Source organism: Mastomys coucha, unplaced genomic scaffold (assembly GCF_008632895.1).
Source record: "Mastomys coucha isolate ucsf_1 unplaced genomic scaffold, UCSF_Mcou_1 pScaffold21, whole genome shotgun sequence".
Taxonomy (NCBI): Eukaryota; Metazoa; Chordata; class Mammalia; order Rodentia; family Muridae; genus Mastomys; species Mastomys coucha.
The window spans coordinates 146,342,281-146,364,830 of NW_022196904.1; positions in this window are offsets into that span (position 1 = coordinate 146,342,281).

Consider the following 22,550-nt stretch of genomic DNA (forward strand, 5'->3'; position numbering starts at 1 on the left):
CCCAGGGACTAAATCACCAACCAAAGACAAACACATGGTGAGACTTATGGCTCCAAGTGCATATGTATTGGATATGCCAGTTCTTTATTGGAGTCATAATAGAAAACTTTTCACCCTTCATATATTTCAGCAAGGACATAATCATCAAATGTTGTTTTCTGTTTCTATGAATGAATAATAAGATAAAATATGTGTAATCCTCACTGTAGTACAATTTTTATTTGTTCGACACTTGATACTTATTAGAAACCCATGTTGCTATCTCAGCTTCTCAGCTTCCTAAAACCATGCAAAAACAGTTTTTGGTAGTTTTCCAAGTTAACAGGAAAAAAGAATACAAAGCTCAGATAGACCAATCCAGCTACAATATGGAACACCACAGTAATACCACAGGATAAGCCAGCAGCAGTTGTCTCAAAAGCCCTTAATATTCCTCCCTCATTGTGTTGTCTTCCTTCCTTTGGTTATTATAGTACTATTTTGAAAATGTGAGTACTAGGGAAAATTGTCCACTATGGTTGCAACACCTCCTTCCACCTGTTGTGTCATCCCTCTCCACTAACATGTCTCTACCAAGTAGTTCCTTATTGCATCATCCCCAAATCTTTCTCACTACATAGCCATCCTATTACAACTGGGCTTATCTCCCTAACTCCAGCTCCATCAAATGAATTCAGGCAAGACAGAATGTAGCATAGAAGACAAGCTATCACTAATAACAGGAGGCCCTTTCAAGCAGGGCAATGATCAAGGACACCATCACATTGGAAACCATTCACAGTGGTCAAAGGAACATTGCATAAGAAAACACTCAGGGTAAAAATGGACAATAGCCAAAGGAACCATTACTGAGGAGACGTTCTCACCATGTAAAAGTGGACCACGACAAAAGGTTTACGTTAAGGAAAAACTGTTGCAAGCAGGAGTGGACAATGAGGGTAGACTATTGTGGCAGCCTATAGCCTCTAGACACTAGTTTCTAAATTTTCTTGGAACCGACAGGTTTTCTGGGGACGTTTTCCTTATGTGGATGGTTGATAGACTCACTTGGATTAACTCCTAAGGGAGCATATAATAATGGAGTTTTTTATTTGTTTATTTTCTCAGAAAGCCTTCTGCTGGGTAGTAATCTGATAAATCTTGGCAGTTCAGAAAGCCATGTCTCCACCTAGAGTGATAGATACTACTCCAAGACTATATCTTTGACTGAAAAAAAATCATGCAACAATAGATTTTAAAAGGTTAAATAAAAATATGAATCTATAAAATTAGATCTGCTGTGCCAGGAGGAAACAGCCTTCCCCTAATGGGCCTCAAAAAGACCCTGCTACCTCATTTCCTTCTGCACTTTACATTTTAAAGAGAGGCAATTATGGCACTTCCTCCCTTCCTTTATGCTGTGTTGTTCTCATTTGTATAGTTAGTGTGTTCCTAGGGGCACAGGAGGTAAGGTTATGAGGGAGAGAGTCCATCCTGGATGACGTTCAAGCCTACTAACTTCTACATCAACTACCAATGACTTTACCCTATACTGGATGTCAATGTGTTTCTTTTCACTGAGTGATAAACAAGGCTTACTCATTGTCATCGGGCATTTTATAGGAAAATAATAATCAGAAATAATAAGAAATACCTGTTCACCCCAAGCAGGAGACCCTTGGGGTTATTCACATGAGGGTTAGTATGGACTTATTGGAGGAACATGGGTGACTTAAAAAGCATCTACATCAGGAAGCTAAATCCCACCCTTAGCTTTCATTTCTTCTATACTCCAGCAGTTGCCAAGATAGCATGCAGCTTGGAGGGATTCTTAGGTGAGGGTCTGGTAATCTTTTCCCAATCCCTTCTATATGGAAGTGTCACTAGCCCTGTTACTATGAATAGAAACCACAGGCGTAGCTTTCCCTGCCTTGTTCATATTTCCTTGCAGGAATGCAGGCTGAGGTGTGAGGTGTTCCGTGAGTCAGCAATCTCTGTTCTATGACCACCGATGGTCATGTCAGGCTCCAAGGAAATCACTTCAGAACAAAACCAATCCAACAGACTGGAGTGTGGTTTTCACACTCCATATGTATTGACATAATTTTGAATAATTTTTCCCTTTTGGAAAGGGGAATTCAGAAGGAAAAATCAGAGGGAAACAGCCATGGGTAAGAACAAGATGATTTTGTACTCTGACCACAGAAAGGCTTGTTTTTTTCTCACAGGAACAGGAAATACTTTTACCTCTTATACAGGCCCACAAAACCATTTCATCTAACACATATGCAGCTAGAGAAGGAGGGATTGTTGAGATCCAGCTGTGACCTGACCTGGGTTATTCCACATGTGTAAAACCACTGTTTTCAGTCTGTCTTCTCCTGAAAGACTCAATTTTGTGAGTAGTTTGTTCTCCACTCTGAGGATGAAGGTGACTATGGCTGAGTTGTTATGTGAACAGCACCTTCTGTCCAGTACCATGCACCTAAAACAGAGTTATAGGTGACTTATTCCCAGTTGTACAAAAGGTGCAATCTTATAGATATCTCAGGGTGAATCTGGATTGCAGGGATGCATAGGTGTATTATAAATTATAAAAGGAAATTGAGAGCTGATTGGACATGCAGAACTGAGAAAATGATGTAACTCTCATTTGGGCCCTATAAAAAGAAGGGCATTTAACGCTGAATTGACCTATTGACCGATCAGCCTATTGTTGGGTGTGTTCATCAAGGGTTGATCAGGGAAATAACCTCCATCTATCCAAAGGGCTCCAGCTCAGTTCAGCTCACTACTGCTGTTGATGCAACCTACTTGATTTGCTATTATAATGCTTGTCTTCCAGTTTGTCATTTGGAACAACCACCCATTCATCCACTCTTCAACCCATTTGTTCATCTGAATCCGGTACTGTCCTGCACATCACCAAGCTCCTGCAGCTTAACTCTGACACTGAAGCCTGACTATGCAGTGGCCACAGCTGCTTCTTTGGCTGCTCCTACAGCTACATCCTTGATTTGGTGTGACATCAGAATCCTGTATTACAGCAGTTCTCAACCTTCGGGGAATGACTCCCTTTGGGAGGGGGTGTCACATATCAGATATTTACATTACAATTCATAACAGCAGCAAGATTATAGTTATGGAGTAGCAGCAAAAATAATTTTATGGTTGGAGTCACCACAACCTGAGGAACTGTATTAAAGGGTCACAGTGTTCGGAAGGTTGAGAACCAGTGCTGTTTTGCATTTCTATAGGTTCCTCTGCTTCTTGAGATTCCTGAAACCTCTCTGTGATGTATATAATGTGTGATCTGCAGATTCATAACAGAAATTAATATTAGTAAATAACTCATGCTTGCCTCAGCCAGGACTATCAAGAAAGGTGGAAGTACCTGAGAAACTGCTGCCAGAGAAAACATCTATCTTGTGAATTTATTGTTATCCAGTAAATCTGACATTGTGGGAATACACAAGCATGATCAACATGTTCGTCACGTTTCTAACATATCACAACCATAGCAGGGAGGGAGGGGAGGGAAGGACAGAGGGAGGAAAGAGGAAGACAGGTGAGGGTGGGGAGAGAAAAAGATGTGTAAGATAAAAGGGTAAAGTTTCCAAATAGATCTTAAGGGAAAAAAGGAATTTGGGTATCTGTGCTCAAAATTTAACAGGAATGGAAGTTGTTAGATTCCCCCAGATTCTGTATAGTAACCTGTTGAATTGTTATTTTGTGACATACCCACTGCTATGAAAAAAAATCCACTAAGACTGTATTCTTCACATATATTTTTTTCTTTTTTTCCATGTCAAGAGTGTGAACTGAAGCTCCCAGGGAAAAGCCACATCCGTGATAATGGTTTTATAAGACTAGAGGGCTGTAGAGATGACTCAGCAGGTGGGAGCACTTGCTGTTTGTCCAGAAGACCTGATTTAGCTTTCCAGCGCTCACCCTCCCTCCCTCCCTCCCTCCCTCTCTCTCTCTCTCTCTCTCTCTCTCTCTCTCTTTCCCCCCTGAGAGAGGGTTTCTCTGTGTAGCTTCAGCTGTCCTAGACTCACTCCATAAACCGGGCTGCTTTGAGCTCAGAACTTCGCCTGCCTCTGCTTCCCCAGTGCTGGGATTAAAGGCCTGACCACTGCCTGGCGAGGACTCTTAAGACAGGCAGATAAAAGATTTCCTTTCTGTGTTGTAAGTCATCTATCTGATGTTCCCATCAATGTATCTAAAAATACTTAAACTTATGACATTCTTTGCTGTCACCACAGAAAACTTCATGAAAGCATTACCGCATTAATGTGATTTTGGGGGTAATTGTAATCTGAATTCCTGGGCCATGGCCACTTATGTTTAAAGTACCTCTTATTTACTTTGCCATAAGAGCTATGCTTCCTTTGAGAAGAGCATAATAGATCTTAGGTTTGGGAACTGTTAAAAGGGAACTCCATTTTCAGAGTTGACAAATTTATTCTCTCAGAATATGGCAAAATAAAATAATGCAATTAGAAATGATAGTGAAATTTGAAATATATTGATCACTGTAGATATTACTCCCTCAAAATACCTCTATAAGATTAAAAGCAAAACAAAACAAAATAGATTATAAACCAGGATTAAGACAACATGATTTTTTTTTTATAACTTTAAGACTTTGGATAAAATTAGTTCTAGCCATAAAATATGGCAAAATGAACACTTATACCCTAGCACTTATTTATATTGTACCATGCTGTGTATGTTTCAATGCTTCTTGTTGTCTGGGTTAATAATATTTACTCCATTTTCATTTCATGTCTATCAAATACTTTCATCACTGCCATTTTTTCTGTAGTCATGATTAACTAGTGTCCTGGCACCCTTCCTACCCCCTTACAGACTAATTAAGAGAGTTTATACGTTATAAACCTTACTTATTTCAAATGTATGATCTACTATCTTTTAACATGTCCATAGAATTATTCAATAATTATCAATATCTAGTTTAAAAAATTTGTTCCCCAAAGAAACCTGTTATCCTAAAAATTATGTCTATCAAACTCTGTAGCCATCAGCAATTACGTTGTCTCCTCTCTGTAATTATTTGGGAGGCAACGTGAGAAGGGGAATGAAAGGAATCCATGTAGTATTGCTACTACAGGGTTTCATGAGATTTACTATAGTAAAGTCCCCCAAGGGAGCATAGAATCTGATCTAAAATATGCTTCCAGAGCCACCAAAAGGTTACAGAGGTGGCATACGCATAATCACAAGCTTTTGTTGGTGTACTGGCTGGTTTTGTGTGCCAACTTGACACTGGCTGGAGTTATCACAGAGAAGGAAGTTTCAGTTGAGGAAGTGCCTCCATGAGATCCAGCTCTGGGGCATTTTCTCAATTAGTGATCAAGGGGGTAGAGTCCCTGGTGAGTGGTGCCATCCCTGGGCTGGAAGTCTTGGGCTCTATAAGAGAGCAGGCTGAGCAAACCAGTAAGGAACATCCCTCCATGACCTCTGCATCAGCTCCTGCTTCCTGACCTGCTTGAGTTCCAGTCCTGACTTCCTTTGGTGATAAACAGCAATGTGGAAGTAAGCTGAATAAACTCTTTCCTCTCCAACTTGCTTCTTGGTCATGTTTGTGCAGGAATAGAAACCCTGACTAAGACAGTTGGTAATTGGCTTGGCTTCTTGGGGAGAGGTACTCCATTCTGGTGTTTCAGGCCTGCCATACGCAGACAGTGACATCTAATAGGTAGGAGAAAGCCTTTAGGCACTGTTGTGAACTCACTATACCAGAAACATAGATGGACACATTTGTGTATATCCAGTCTTAAATTTTATTGAGTAATAATGCATTTACAAGCTACATCAATTTTCCTTTTGGCTGCAATTTGCCAAGTAGTTCCAATTTTCTTGATAGATGGCTATTGGAAAACACAGGGTTTTTTTTCCCAATCTTAACAGTTAATATTAACTCTTAGACCACCACATCATACTCTCTCTCTTTCCTCTCTCTCTTCTCCTCTGTCTCTCTCTCTCCCTTCTGTTTCTCTCTCCCCCCTCTGTATGTGTGTGTATGTGTGTGTGTGTGTGTGTGTGTACATATATATGTATATAGTTTACTGAGTGGCTACAAAAGAATTAAAGTATCTACAACAGAATTCAAGGAGTTACAAGAGGCCTTACTACATAGAGGCAGAGAGCTGATACAGATGCATGGGAAAGCTGCTGGAGGCTGGACTGTAGGACCACAATGATGAGCTGGTCTTCAGGGTTGAGCTGAGCTCCAGAGATGAGGCCTAGGATCATGTCTGGATGGATAAATAGAGAGATGGACAGCTGAAAGACAATTCAAGTAGACAATTCAATTCAAGACGGAGCTGAGCTAAGTCCTGAGAGTGGTAGACACTTTATCTGTCAGTCCCTTGATAAACCATATGATCTAATGACAAGGTAGGCGGGGTTGTTGCCATTCTTTCTAAGGTCCATATGAGGATGCTGCATTCTTCTTCAATCTTTGCTAAGTTTTGAAACCGGACTTACTGATGCTGATAATAGGTTTTTATGTTTGTTTGTTTGTTTGTTTTTAAATGAATAGCAGTTTAGAAAACCTAAGAAGGAAGAAGCTAGGCCACATATCTGTGTGAACAATAAAGTAATGAGCAGATTGCTTCGTATGTGTGCATTTGTACATTATATACATGCAGAAGTAATCACGTCTGCAACTTCACTGTGCATGAATTCTGACTATACATTATGAGTTATACATCACTGTAGCATTTCTGTGAGGAAGGGAAGTCATTAGCAGAACAGACAACTCAGTGACAGAGGCCATTCCAGGTAAAGCCAATGAGATTCAATTTCCAAATTCTGCAGCTCCAACAGCTTCGGTATTAGCAGAAGTGAGGGCTTTGCAGTCTCCATTTGTCTGCACTCTCTTCATTTCAGCTTCAGGCACAGGATAGATTACTGAGTGGTGAACTTTGGGGTAACTTTAGCAGAGGACAGGGTGAAGGATCTACTACCTACAGGCCCAGAGCCTTAGCCTTGTTCCCTGCTGAGTCTTGTCACAGCCAATGCCATGTATGGTTGCAGGTGTGTGTCCGCAGTCAGCCCTAGTAGTCCCCCATACCATCCACTTCCATTTTCCTCTCTCATCTTTATGTAGTGTGTGTATTTTATTTATTTATTTATTTATTTATTTATTTATTTATTTATTTATTCACTTTACATCTCAATATCAGGCCTTCTTCTCCACCCAGTGAGCCCTCAAGCAAGTCCTACCCTCACAAAAGTCCTGCCCCCATTCCACCTTCCCCTTCTGGGTGCTACCCTACTCCCACCTCAGCAACCGAGTCCCTGCTGGATTAGGCACATCCATATCCTCTCTCACTGAGGCCAGACAATGCAGTCTATTTAGGATGGACTAGGTCCACAGGAAGGCAGCAGCAGGCCAAAGGACAGTTTCTACTCTAGTTGTTGGGGGACCTGCATGAAGACCAATCTACTCATCTGTTACATATGTGCAGGGGCCTAGGTCCAGCCTGTGATAGATCTTTGATTGATGATTCAGTCTCTGAGATCCCCCAGGGGTCCAAGTTTGTTACCTCTGCTAATCTTCCTGTAGAGTGCCTATCCTCTTTGGGTCCCTCAATCCTCCCAAGTCTTCTGTAAGACTCCCCGAAACCCACCTAAAGTTTGGGTGTGAGTCTCTATATGTCTTTCCATTGGCTGCTGGAAACTCTCATAAGACAGTTATGCTAGGCTCCTGTCTGCAAGCATAACAGAGTATCATTAATAGTGTCAGGGATTGGTTCTTGCCCATGGGATAGGTCTCAAGTTGGTGCAATCATTAGCTGGTTATTCCTCAGGCTCTGCTCTATCTCTGTCCCTGTACATCTTGTAGGTAGGACACACATTTTGTGTAGAAGGTTTTGATTTGCTGCCCTTATGCTTTCACTGGGAGTCCTGTGTGGCTACAGGGAAAGGACATATCAGGACTCATATCCCCCACTTCTAGGAGTTTCACCATCACCCCCATAGACCCTCTGAGGCCTTTCCCCATATCAGATCTCTGGGACATCCTAGAAATTGCTCCCATTCTCTCCTCTGCTCTCCCTACATATGGTCTTCCCACACCCACCTGTCCCACCCCCCTCCCCATTCCTTCTTCCATCCAGTTTCTTCCTTCCATTGACCTCCAATATCTATTTTGTTTCCCCCCACTGAGATTCAACCATCCTTCCTTGGGCCCTCCTTGTTATTTGACTTCTTTGGATCTGTTGATGGTGGCATGGTTATCCTGCACATTATGGATAATATCTACTCATAAGTGAGTACATACTATGCATGTCCTTTTGGGTCTGGATGACCTAATTCAGGATGATATTTTCTAGTTCATTCCATTTGCCTGTTAAATTCATGATGTCCTAGCTTTTAAGTAGCTGACTAGTCTTCTATCCTATAAATAAACCACATTTTCTTTATCCATTCTTCAGTTGAGGGACATCTAGGTTGTTTCCAGTTTCTCACTATGGACCAATAAACCTGCTACAAACATAGTTGAGCAAATATCCTTATGGGATGATGGAACATCTTTTGGGTCCATGCCGAGGAGTGGTATAGCTGGGTGTTGAGGTTAAACTATTTCTGATTTTCTGAGGAAACCATCAAATTGATCCAGTGTAGGTGTACAAGTTTGCACTCAACCATGAATGAAGAAGTGCTCCCCTTGTTCCACACCCTCACCAGTCTTCTACATGCAGACATCCAGTTTGGCCAGCACCATTTGTTAAATATGCTCTCCCTTTTCCATGGTATGGTTTTTGGCTTCTTTGTCAAAATCAAGTGTCCATAAGAGTGTGGGTTTATTTCTGGGTCTTTGATATGAGTCCATTGATCCACTTGTCAATTTCTATACCAATACCATGCAATTTTTTTATTACTATTGCTCTGTAGTATAACTCAAAGACAGGGATATTGATACCTCCAGAAGGTCTTTTATTGTTCAGGATCATTTTAGCTGTCCTGGGTTTTTTGTTTTTTCCATATGAAGTTGAGAATTGTTCTTTCAAGATCTGTAAAGAATTGTGTTGCGATTTTGATGGGAATTGCATTGAATCTGAAGATTGCTTTTGGTAAGATGGCCATGTTAATTCTACTGATGCATGATCATGGGAGATCTTTTCATCTTCCAATATCTTCCTCAATTTTTTTTTCTTCAGAGACTTGAACTTTTTGTCATAAAGGTCTTTCACTTGGTTGGTTAGAGCTATGCCAAAGTATTTTATATTACTTCTGGCTATTGTGAGGGTAACTATCTCTCTAACTTCTTTCACAGCCCATTTACACTTGTGTAGCAGAGGACTACTGATTTCTTTGAGTTATTATATTTTTATCCAGCCACTTTGCTGAAGGTATTTTTCAGCTATAGGAGTTCTCCTGTAGAATTTTGGGAGTCACTTATGTATGCTGTCATATCATCTGAGAAAAGTGATAATTTGACTTGTTCCTTTCTAATTATTATCTACTTAATCTCCTTTAATTGTCTTATTGCCCTAGCTACAACTTCAAGTACTATATTGAAGAGATGGGGGAGGGTGGACAGCCTTGTCTTGTTTCTGATTTTAGTGGAAATGCTTTCTCTTCATTTTGTTTGGTGTTGGCTATTGGCTTGTTGTATATTGCCTTTATTGTGTTTATACATGTACTTTGTATCCTTTCTCTCTTCAAGACTTTTAACATGAAGGGGTGTTGGATTTTGTCAAATGCTTTTATGGCATCTAGTGAGGTGATCATGTGGTTTTCTTTCAGTTTGTTTATGTGATAGATTACATTGTTGGATTTTCCAATTTTGAACCACCCCTCAACCCCTGGAATAAAGCCTACTTGATCATTTTTGGATGATGTTTTTGATGTGTTCTTGGATTTGTTTTGTGAGAATTTTATTGAGTAATTTTACATCAAAGTTCATAAGGGAAATTGGTCTAAAATTATCTTTCCTTGTTGGGTCTTTGTGTGGTTTTGGTATCAGAACTGTGGCTTCATAGAACAAATTAGGTAGTGTTCATTCTTTTTTCTAGAGCTTTCAGATGTACTTTTAATTTATTAGTATGAGAACTCTCCCATTTTTTATAAAGGCACTGAGTGCTATGAACTTTCCTCTTAGCACTGCTTTCATAGTGTTTCATAAGTTTAGATTTGTTGTGCTGTCATATTCATTGAATTCTAGAAGGCCTTTAGTTTCTTTTCTTTCTTCCTTCTTTTCTTTCCCCCTTTCTTTCTTTCTTTCTTTCTTTCTTTCTTTCTTTCTTTCTTTCTTTCTTTCTTTCTTTCTTTCTTTCTTTCTTTCTCCCTTCCTTCCTTCCATCCTTTCTTCCTCTCTTTCTTCATTTCTTACTTTCTTTCTTCCTTTCTTCCTTTCTTTCTTTCTTCCCTGACCTCGTTATCATTGAGTAGAGAGCTGTTCAGTTTCCATGAATCTGTAGACTTTCTGTTGTTTTTCTTGTTGCTGAAGTCCAGCTTTAATCCATGGTAATCTGATGAGATGCATGAGGTTACTCAAACTTCTTGTATCTGTTGAGGCTTGCTTGTTGAGGCTGAGACAGATTATATGGTCAATTTTGGAGAAGGCTCTATGAGGTGCTGAGAAGAAGGTATATCCTTTTGCATTTGGGTGAAATGTTCTGTAGATATGTTAGGTCTATTTGAAGAATAACCTCAGTTGTTTCATTATTTCCTGTTTAGTTTCTGTTTTGATGACCCATCCATTGGTGAGAGTGAGGGGATGTCTTTCACTATTAATGTATGGGGCTTGTGTTTTGTGTTTTAAGCTTTAGTTATGGGTTTTTTTTTCTTTTCTTTTCTTTTTTTAATGAATGCGGTTGCCCTTGAATTTGGAGTGTAAATGTTCAGAATTAATATGTCCTCTTGGTAGATTTTTTTCCTTTGATGAGTACAAAGTGTCCTTCCCTGTCTTTTTGATTGCTTTTGGTTAAAAATCTATTTTATTAGATATTAGAATGAATACTCCAGCTTGTTTCTTTGGTCTATGTCCTTGAAAAACCTTTTTCTAGACCTTTACACTGAGCCAATGACTATCTTTGTTGCTTAGATGTATTTCTTCCTTTTTAAATTTACTTTTATTTATAATTATTTTTTATTATTTTATGTATTATTATTTGTTTACTGTTTGTATATGAGTATACAATAGCTGTCTTCAGACACACCAGAAGAGGGGTTGGATCCCAACACAGATGATTGTGAGCTACCACGTGGTTGCTGGGAATTGAATCCATGATCTCTGAAAGAGCAGTCAGTGCTCTTAACCACTAAGCCATCTCTTCAGCTCTGAGATGTGTTTCTTGTATATAGCAAAATGATGGATTCTGTTTATACATCCATTCTGTTAGCCTGTGTCTTTTTACTGGGGAATTGATGTTGTTGAGAGATATAAATGAGCGATGATTGTTACTCCCTGTTATATTGATGTTGGCGATGGTTGAATGTGTGTGTGTGTGTGTGTGCTTCTTTTGTTTTTAATGGTATGAAATTACTTATTTCTAGTGTTTTCTTGAGTGTAATTAGCCTCATTGGGTTGTAGTTTTTCTTCTAGTATCCTCTGTAAGGATGGGTTAGTGAAAAGGTACTGTTTAAATTTGGTTTTGTCTTGGTATCTCCATCTATAGTGATTGAAAGTTTTGCTCGCTATAGTAGTCTAAGATGACATCTTTGGTCTCTTATGGTCTGTAAGACTTTTTCCTAGTTCTTTCTAGCTTTTAGAGTCTCAGATGAGAAATTGGGTATAATTCTGATAGGTCTGCCTTTACATGCTACTTGGCCTTTACCTCTTGCTGTTTTTAAAATTCTTTCTTTGTTCTGTATATTTAATATTTTGATTATTATATGGCAGAAGGAGTTAGTTGGATGATCCTGATTGTAGCAGGCTATATCAGGAAGGTTTTGGGAGCAATGGCCCAGATAATGAGGGTGCTGCCTCAGGCAAATCTCACTCTGCAGGCAATATCCCTGGAGGATCCTACTCTGCAAGCTTTGTCCCAGGTAGACCAACTAGAATGGTGGGTGGATCAGGCTAGGATGGGATTGGTCAGGTAGTGTTCCAAACTGGTTAGTTTTTGGTCCCCTGAAGCTTTCCATGGGGAGGCAAGATGTTTTTGGGGTCCTATAGGACTCCTCCAGACCAAAGAGCCAGCCCAAAGCTTGACAATGGGGCTCAGGGGACTACATGTAACTCACCTCTGCAGGCTGTCCCAGGCAGACTCATGGTATAGTTTTATAACATGCATACATGTTCATTTGTTCCACTCTATCTCTGTGTGCTTATAGGTAGTGTGATTGCCACCTTTGGTTGTCAATCTGACTGTATCTGGGATCAATTAAAACACAAGTAACTGGATACTCCTTCAAGGATTTTCATAATCAGATTTCTACAAGTAGGAACACCCTAAATGTGGGCAGTACCTTCATGTGGTAGCCCAGAGAAAAGGACATTGAGGAAAGAAAAGTTGCCTTTTTTCTGTTCTTTAATCACTGTAAAGTTTATCTATTCTGTTGCTGAAACATTTCGCTACCCTAATCAGACTAAATTCTTCAGATTTTCCAGGTAGACTGAAGATCAATAGCTTTCCAGAATCCTTCAAGTCTTTGGAGCCAGATTGGGAGAACAGAGACATCTACCCTTGTGAACTGAGTCTCTACTGGGGTCTTAGCTTCTCAGGTGTGAGTCAGCCATTGTTGGACTACTTGGACCACATCTTGTAGACTAATCTAATAAATCCCTTATAAATACATGTTTATATTTAAATATATGCATTCATTCTACTATTTCTGTTCCTTTAGAGAGCCATGATCAACACAGGGAACTTTCACTTTTAGTTATCAGCCTGTACCTTGTTGATGGTGTTGGATGATGGTGGCATCAGCCAGCACAGTGAGAGCCAGAGTCCTCAGCCTCTGCATTTGCATCCAAAACAGAGAGAAATGCTGCCTACTGGATGGAGTCACACAGAGGAAGGAATATCCCACAAACCACTCATTTACAAAGTGTTGAATGACTTAGAGAAGGACATGGACTTAGTTCTGCAGATGAAGATGAGGAACTGAGCATTTGTAAATGATATGACCAGTAAACCCCGGTAATCCCCAGATCCTCAGACACTTTAATGTCTAGAAGCTTTTCTTTTTCTTTTTCTTTTTTTTTCCCTATCTGAAACTCAGTTTTACTCTTTACCATTTTTATTTTACTTTTGAGGGTTTAGCTTTTTGAAAACCATGTATTATTCCTTTTTGGCAGTATTGCCTCACTTTCTTGGCAATGGTCATTCTAGCCTAGTCCTCCCATCAGTCTGCATGTGCTCTTACTACAACCAGCTGATATTTTAGTTGCTGCCAGGTGGCTGCACCCACTGCCAAACTGTTGCATGTAATTTTTTCCCCTTAAACTGCTTCTCTTTGGTTATTTCATTCAATTTCTTAGAAAAAATTGCCAGCCAGTATATAAGGAGCCAATTTCCTTAGACATTCTGAATAGTAGAATTATTATTGAGTAATTACTCTATAGTTCAAGGTTATTTACAAAGAAATATAGAGTGTACTAAGCCAAAAGAAGTTTTTCCAAACTGTGGAATACAACATAACCCATGAATACGGGGCATAGATAATTTAAATATTTAAGCCACAATGAAGTTCTAAAAGCAGATGATATTAGTTTGAGTAATATATTAACTCAATATATAATACTATTTCAATATATAATTGATATAAAGTTATTAATCAGATAGCTTATATTCCTTTTCATATTAATTCTTCAGTATTAGGAGAACATTTAAAAATTTATAGAAAACTTCAGTTTGTCTTGGCCACTTTTAATAGTCACATGTGGCTGATAGCTATTATTTTATATCACACAGCCTTATGTGACAAAAACTCTTTTTTGTGCTAATCATTCCTATTAAATATTCTTTATCTTCTTGTCTATAATAGTTGAATCCTAATATCGGAGGAGAGTTGTGACAATATACTCAAATCCCAGTTTGCCTAAGGGTAGGTAGGATTGTTGACAGGACCACCTGATCAGTGAGGACCCCAAATCAGAAATGTGCACAGTATTTCAGGGTCTGACTGTTCTCAAACAATGTCTCATGATTTACTCTCTGTTATTTTTTTCTGCCTGCCTCGAATGCAGAGATTACAGGACCTAAACTGGAGACTGCGCAACACTCAGATGACTGACAGTAAGAGCCACTCTAGGACTGATGGCTGATGTATAGATGGATGGATAGATAGATAGATAGATAGATAGATAGATAGACAGACAGACAGACAGACAGACAAACAGATAGATAGATACTGAGAGTTGACAGTGACCTGGAGCTGGTGCACCAGCCATGGTTGTCTGGATTTCACTCTGTAAGGATAAGGTCTTGATTGACAAGGCCACTGTGGTTCCACAATGCAGAATATGAGTCTTGGTTGATAATTTTATTTCAGTCTTCATCTTATCATTTAAAGATAGATTTTCCCTTACAGACTAGGGCTAATTCTTTAAAAAAAGAGTTTTCAGTGAAACAAAAAGCTCTGAATAAGTTAATATTTGTTAGCAAACATGACATACATAGGAAAAAATAATGAGAATAAAACCATGTATTATTTTGTCATTGTCACACAGATAGTCCTACAAAGGATGTTCTGTATTGTGGACAAATGGGTTTACGTTCCAGTAGTAGCCATCTTCTGCAACTGTGTGTTGTTTCAATGAAAGAAATGGTGTCCTGACTATGCTAAGAGCTTCTGCTTGGACAACTCAGGAAGCTTCTCTCCACCTTTGTTTCCTCATATATGACAGAAGATGAAGTTGTAGAACCCCACATTTATTTATTTAACATTTTATTTTGTTTATTTTATCATATATGTATGAATGTACATATATATGTATGTATGTATGTATGTATGTAATTATTGCTTTAGGTTCTACAACTCTATGCAAGAATTTCTTTCAGAGGCAGAATTTTTAGCCTAGCTTTTATGTTGATCCTGGGCTTTGTGGCTGATCTGGTTTAAACCATTTATTGCATTCTGGCAGTGATATCTCTTGAACATCCACCACTTGAAACTCTGGCAACCTTGTTGTGCTGTAGAACACATCCTTTTAGATTGTTCAACTTCCTCAATACTACAGAAGGCACATTCATTGAATTTCAAGAGAAAAATATTTCCAGGAAGTAAGATTCAGTACCTAGGCTCTAGGAAATTATTTTCAGTGAGCTAAGAAAACAAGAACAATTAATATGATTTAACATCATTATGTGTACTTGGAAATTCTTGTCTTATTTCTTTAGTTCTATTTGCTATTAAGCATTATTGAAAATTCTACCTTATTCCATTTATCTTAAAATACGTCAGAGCCTCTTTTCAATTCTGAAAACTCTTGGCTAAATATTGGTGCTATTTTTAGGTTTTGGTAACTGGCAACCTCACATAGTTAACATTCAAGAGGAGCAGAAGTTCAGTTTCTAAATGCATCACCCTGTCAGCAGCCTCTGGTGAGCTCAAAGCAGACAACGGCAGTGGTGGGCAAGCATCTGGAAGCCAAGTGCCTCTTCCACACAGAGAGCAGACACAAGTGAAGGTTGGCTTCCTATCTTGCCTTTTAGATGATAGTATCAAAGAAAAGATGGCACATGCTTCTAATCCTGCCTCTTCTTTATAGAAAAATGAGGCTTCTATTAAACCTCTGCTTTTAAGCACTATTTATTTTTATTTGTTACTATTAAAAGCATGTACTCTACCTCATAAAAATGGCTGTAAACCATGACTCAGGAGGCAGCATTGGCTAAGAAGGAATTGAGGGATTTATGGGAGGCAGGGAGAAACTGGGAGGAGAAGAGGGAGGGGAAATGATAATCAGGATATATTGTGTGAAAAAAAATCTATTTTTAATAATAGAGCAAAGAAAAGCAACGGAAGGATGATGGATAGGTCTGCTGGTTAGGAAAAGAGTTACTAACACTAAGCCTTACTTTCCAAGATATATTACAATAAGCACCTCTAGGATGATGGTGATGATGATGATGTCAGATAACCCATATATAAACCTTAAGTACTATTAGCACACAATCATCATTTAACAGCTTATGTTATTATCTTAGCTGTAAACATCATTGCCATTATTACCTCAAGTAGTAACAGTGCTCATAGACCTGATGTTAGAAAGCAGTTTTTCATGGTGCCAGCATTAAATACCTCCTCTCTGCTATTACATACATAAGATAAAGTCCTAAATATATTTTAAGTGCTGAAAATAGAACCCAAGACCTCATGCATGATATATAAGTCATCTAGCACTGAGAAGGTTCATTGACCCATGATACATTTGAATTTAGTAGTTTTTAGTTTTTCTAAATACTTTACCCAAGATATTTGATAACAAGGACAAGGTAGTCCTCCTTACATTTTCAATGCCTGTAGCTAGGTCGAATGTATAGATTCTCATTTTGGATAATGACCTGTGATTAAAACTAACCTTAACATCAGAATCTTATATGTCAAGATAATATCAGGATGAGCTTTGAGGACCCTTAGATATCTTTGCTCCTCTTCTCAATATGATCATACTGAATAAATCTCCATTCTTTTCTTTTTACTGTTACACATCTGGCCCATTGAACATGAATGGCCAAGCATAGCTTTCCATGGGTCACCGAAGCTCAACCTTGGACCCTAACAACTCTGGAAACAGTAGAACTTTCTGGTACATTTATTTTACTGTGTTTCATTAAAAGAGAAAGAAAGAATCAAATCTTAATCCTAATGTTAAAATGTAAAGTGGAACATTTTCATTGCCTTAACACTAAGGCAAACTCTGTAGACAAGGAGACTATTTAATTCTGAGAGCAACTAAAACCCTAACCACAATTTTCAAATGCTTGACAAAAGCAGCAAATACGCATGTCCATTGCTGGTTACATCCCTAAGTTTAATCATGACACAAACACAAAGAATTCAGAGACATGGATTTAGAGGACTCCCAGAGGATGATGGATAAGAGAGTCTGTTATAGAGATGACAACATCAAGAAGCTAAATACAGTGTCTGCAGGCCTAGTGTTGTGCATGTAAACACCGCATTCACCATGCTTTCCTGTGTAAAAGAAAGATAGAAGTAATTGTAGATAAATTGAAGGGGGAATGAAAACACAGACTCAACTCAGACCTTGTAACAAGAAATATGTGTTTCCCATGGGCCAAAGGGGCCCCCAAGAAGTAGGTTACCATGAGCCACCTTGTAGATGCTCCACAGTGGAACACTCCACAAGTGACCACTGAGGATGCGGAGTTTCTCTGAGATGTTGAGCTGCACAGGAGCTTTGAGAAAATCAGCTATAGAACATTCTCAGGAGAGCAGACTGAAGCACTACAGAACTTGCAGTACCTTATGTGATGCTATACAACATTAGCATGCAAAAAACAGGTTGGTAAAGAGCCAGAATGAACCAAGAAGCAGCCCACAGGCTCAATGAAACTGGCTCCTGACACTGATGCTGACACTGGCTGTCAAGAGTACCCTGGAGCTCATTATGATCCTAAAATAAACACTCCTGTATAAAGATTTTATGATGGTGATGACACATGAAGTTGTATGCATAACTACACATAACAGGCACAGAATATGCCTAATAGCCTGCACTATACAAATGAGTCCCAAATCTATATTGAGGTAACTTAAAGATCTCGGCCCTTCATAGAGCGAGTAACTCTCTGCTCCTTCCCTTGGAAGTCCGTTCTTCTTGCTTTGTTTACTGTCTGTCTTCCTGTGACTAATTCTGTGTTCTGGGACACAACAATCTGAAATTCTTTTAGGGTTGTCATCTGAGTCCCAATATGCACTATCCAGACCTGTTGAAGAAGGGCCAGTTTGCACAGTCTAGGCAGCCGCCTCAGGACAGACCAGTGCTGGATATTCCGTAGACAACATGCATTAAGTAGAAAGATTTTGACCTTTTGTTCATTTGTTTGCTTGTGTGTTTTAGATCCAATATCTCTGTCCTAATTTAAGAGATGTAGACAAATGGTAGGGGAAAGACACTAAGCAGACCAAGGTCATAAGAAAAGACAAAGTTGGACTAGATATAAAATCGAAGTTTTAAGACTAGAGTAGAGGCCTTTCTAGTTTGCTTTCCATTGCCGTGGCAAAATGACATGACCCCAAACAACCAAATGACATGACCAAAATGGTTGTTTCATCTGACAACTTCCGGATAACATTCTGTTATTTTTTTTTTTTTTTTGGTTTTTCGAGACAGGGTTTCTCTGTAGCCCTGGCTGTCCTGGAACTCACTCTGTAGACCAGGCTGGCCTCGAACTCAGAAATCCGCCTGCCTCTGCCTCCCAAGTGCTGGGATTAAAGGCATGCGCCACCATCGCCCGGCTAACATTCTGTTATTAAAGAAGCCAGGGGAGGAACTCAAAGCAGGAATCTGGAAGCAGGAACTAAAGTAGAAGCCACTAATGAACACAGCTTACTGGCTTGCTCCCCATGGTTTTCTCAGCTTGCAGTTTTAAAATACAACCTAGGACCCCTTGCCCTAAACCAAGTGAGCTGTGCCCTTACATATACATCATTAACCAGGAAAAATGCCCTGTAGACTTGCCTATTGGCCAATCTGATGGAGGGATTTTCTCAAGTAAAGTTCCCTCTTCTTGGGTACTTGACTAGCTTGTGTGAATTTGACAAAGCAGACAGCACAGGAGGTTTTCATACTTCCCTTTTCAAAATATCAAGATGAACTTCCTAATGCTAAGAATTACAGTCTCTGTAACGAACATATGCCCGATGTTATCAAGTGATATGCAAAGTAAATTTAAAAAAAAAAGGCAGGAAGTGCTGAAATGGTAGCTCAGGCCACCAGCTGGCAAGCACAACATCCTCATTATGGAGGAAAAGGAGAGAGAAAGTAAAGGAAGACTGTGGTTTGCTAAGTAGGCCAGTCAAGCTCGGCTATGGGACTTACCCTGGGGATGCCATTGAGAATCAGCAGAAGAGGGGATACCCAGCCGAGAGCCACACTCATGCCTCTTGTTCTTCCACACTGGCTGCCTCCCATGAAAAGGACTTCTGTCATATTGCTCTTTAAATTAACAAAGCACTCCAGTGAACCACTACCTTGCCAAGAAATGTTTAGTTGGGAGAAAATTCTGTGTAACGAGGTGTCAAAACAACCATTAACGATGTTTCCAAGAGCATTATCTCAGCACTGCAGGGAATCTGCACGGTGCAGAGAAAATACAGGATTGGGAATCCGAGGCTTGTGTTCTGGTCAGAACTCCACAAGGAACTTGAGAAAAGAGCCTGGCATCTGGCTTTAGATAGAGATTCAAATTTTGGCTTTCACGTTTAGCAGTTGTATGACCTAAAGCACAATTCATAACCTCTTTAATACTTGATTTCTTCATGCATAAAACAGGGAAATGCCACCTACTTCCTAGGATTGCTGAGAGAAATAATGAGATCCTAGAGAGGCTTGGGAATGTGTTTGGAACCCAACGGGTCCAATAACGAGTTTTATCAAATCGCCCATCAGCTCCTTTTTGGCTCTACTGACCTTAGAGAAAGCTGTTGATGATGAAATACAACATATTTTAGAAAAAACATTCCAAGTGAAAGCTACTTTAAAATACTTCATGTTCTCTTCCTGAGTGATATGTTTTTGAACTATGGGACTACGGAGGAAAGATGACATGCAGACATTTCTATTGTCTTAAAAAACACATTCTAATCTGCAGAATCAATTTGCTCTTCAGCTCTTTGAAACTAGTTACTTTTATTGATATTTTATGCCATTGTATTTTCTTAATTGTAGAAGACGTACATAGTTAATGTAGACAATATGGAGAGTTTGGCAGAGTGTTTTCTTTCAATTCTTTCTAAATACGACTTTTTAGAGGAATCACATTTATGAATATAATTCTATATAATTTATTTTATAGTTAGCATGACAAAATGTTTTTTATTAATTGTTTGAACTTTAGCTGAACATTGGATTCATTAGACAATCAAAAAGGAATAGTAATTTATTGATAAATAGTAAAGGTAAAGACAGACGCTGTGGTGGTTTAAATAAGAGTTGCTTCCATAGGCTCATATATCTGAATGATTAGTCCCCAGGGAGTAGAACTCTGATAAGATTAGAAGAAATAAAAGGTCTGGCCTCCTTGAAGGAACTTTATCACTAAAGGTGAGCTTTGAGGTTTCAAAGGCCCATGCCAGGCCCAGCCCTCTCCCCTCCCCACCTGTGGATCAGGTTGTAGCTCTCAAGATGTACCTCTTAGCTACTGCTTCAGTGCTATGCCTGCCCTGTACTCCCACCACAATGATAAGGAACTAAGCCTCGTAGTTGTGGATCAATTCATAGCAATAGAACAGTAACTAAGACAGACTCTTAGTGCTTCTGTTATGAACTTTTTCCAAGTTACAGAAGACAAAGTAAACTGTATGCATTCCTTTGTAGACTATGAGAACACTGCTTGACTACTACAAGCACCTAACTTTTGTCTTTAACTGTGGTGTTTTGAATGCTTTCCAATTGTGGCAGCCTACTGTGTGGAACTCCAAGGGTCCCAGGGGTAGCAGGCACTTCCCCTCTTGATTCTGGATGCCAGGTTCTTTCCCATGTCACTGAATGTAGCAAAATTTTCTCTCATTGTTTGCTTTTGCTTTCTTCCCCCCATTGGTTAATTGCAAGTAAGTAGAAAAGATTATAAAAAACTAAATTGTGAAGAAATCCATTCATACTTCTTTGTAAAGAAAAATTAACATCTTTCAATGAAGTTCTGGTTTGCCATAAACTCTTGTCTATTTATGCTAACTTTATATCTAAAAATTACATTACTGTAGGAATTGCCTTCAATCACATCTTCTAGATGATTGTAGCATATATATCAAATAATGATGATGACTAAATATTCAAATACATGAACCCATGGGAGTCATTTTTATACAAACCACAACAGATTTTAAAGGAAGAGTTTTTGTTTTGGTTTTGTTTTTGGTTTTGTTTTCACTTTTGTTTTTTGTTTTGTTTTGGTCTGTTTTGGTTTGGTTTGGTTTTTTGGGACAGAGTTTCTCTGTGTAGTCCTGGCTGTCCTGGAACTCACACTGTAGACCAGGCTGGCCTTGAACTCAGAGATCTGCCTGCCTCTGCCTCCCAAGTGCTGGGATTAAAGGCATGTGCCACCACTGCCCGGCCATGATGTTACTTTTTAAAAACAGTTGAATACTACTCCATTGTATAACTGTACCATATTTTCTTTATCTATTCTTTTGTTGAGGGAAAACTAGGTTGTTTCCAGTTTCTGGCTATTAGAGAAGCAGTGAACATGGCTGAGCAAGTGTTCTTAACACACACACACACATGTAATAGCAATTTGTAAAAGAAGAAGTTCTGAATTTGCAGGACAGTGGAGAAGTATACAGGATGGTTTGGAGAGGAGAAAGAAAAGGGAAAATATTTTAATTAAATTGGAATCTCAAAATATAATAAAAATTTTTAAAAATTAGGCTTTAGTTGTCTGAAGCATCACAAATTACTGGGATAAGCTCTGAGGCGTTGGCACCTGATTGTTGGGAATCAATTGTTGCAGTTACAAGTGGGAGAATTTGATTTTTTTAAAGCTTTTAGTTTTTGGCCTTTTGACTTTATGTAATTTAAGCCTGAGTATTTTGGATTTGTTCAAACATATACAACTTTGACAGTTTCAGTCATGTACTGGCTATGGATCAGTACAGAGAGAATAAGGCTAGATTAAAATTGAATTTATTGTAAAACGAAGTGATATTTCAACCATGCTCAGATCTGAGTGATGTTTTGCTGGGGTTTATCATCAGGAGTATCTAGATGTATGGATCAGCTTCCTGGACATTCGAGCTTCCAGACATGATCCCTGAAGTTCCAGCATCAGCAACTGTAGGATGCTTCCTTGGAATTTCTGTCTTAAATGCAGCATTCCACATGGGTACTTAGTTTTCAAGATTATTTTGTGTGTGTGTGTGTGGGGAGTCTGTTTGTGTGTGTGTGTGTGTGTGTGTGTGTTAGAGGAAGAGAGATAAAGAGAGAGAGGGAAGGAAGGAGGGAAGGAAGGAGGGGGAAGAGAGAGGAGTATGTGTAATGTATGCAGGCCAGAGGTCAATGCTGACTTGTTCTCCACCTTATTTTTGAGACAAAGTTTCTCAGGGAACTTGGAAAGGCTAATTCAGCTAGAATGGCTGGCCAGTGAGTTTCAGGGACCCATATGTCTCTTTTCTCCCAGCTCTCGGATTACAGACATATCAGTTGCAGATTTTTACATGTTTGGGATCTGAATTAAGGTCCTAGTGTTTACCAAGTGCAATATTTCCCTAGACCCTAGAAACTATCAATTTTTATAAGTCTTTCTTTGTTCATTCATTCATTTATTTATTTACCTTCTTGTCAGAGAATGGATTTATAATGGGTTACTTGGAAATTTAAAAGATAAAAAGATATTTACGTTAAATGTAAAGTATATTGGGAAGTAGAGGCAAAAGGATCAAAAGGGTTTTTTTTTTTT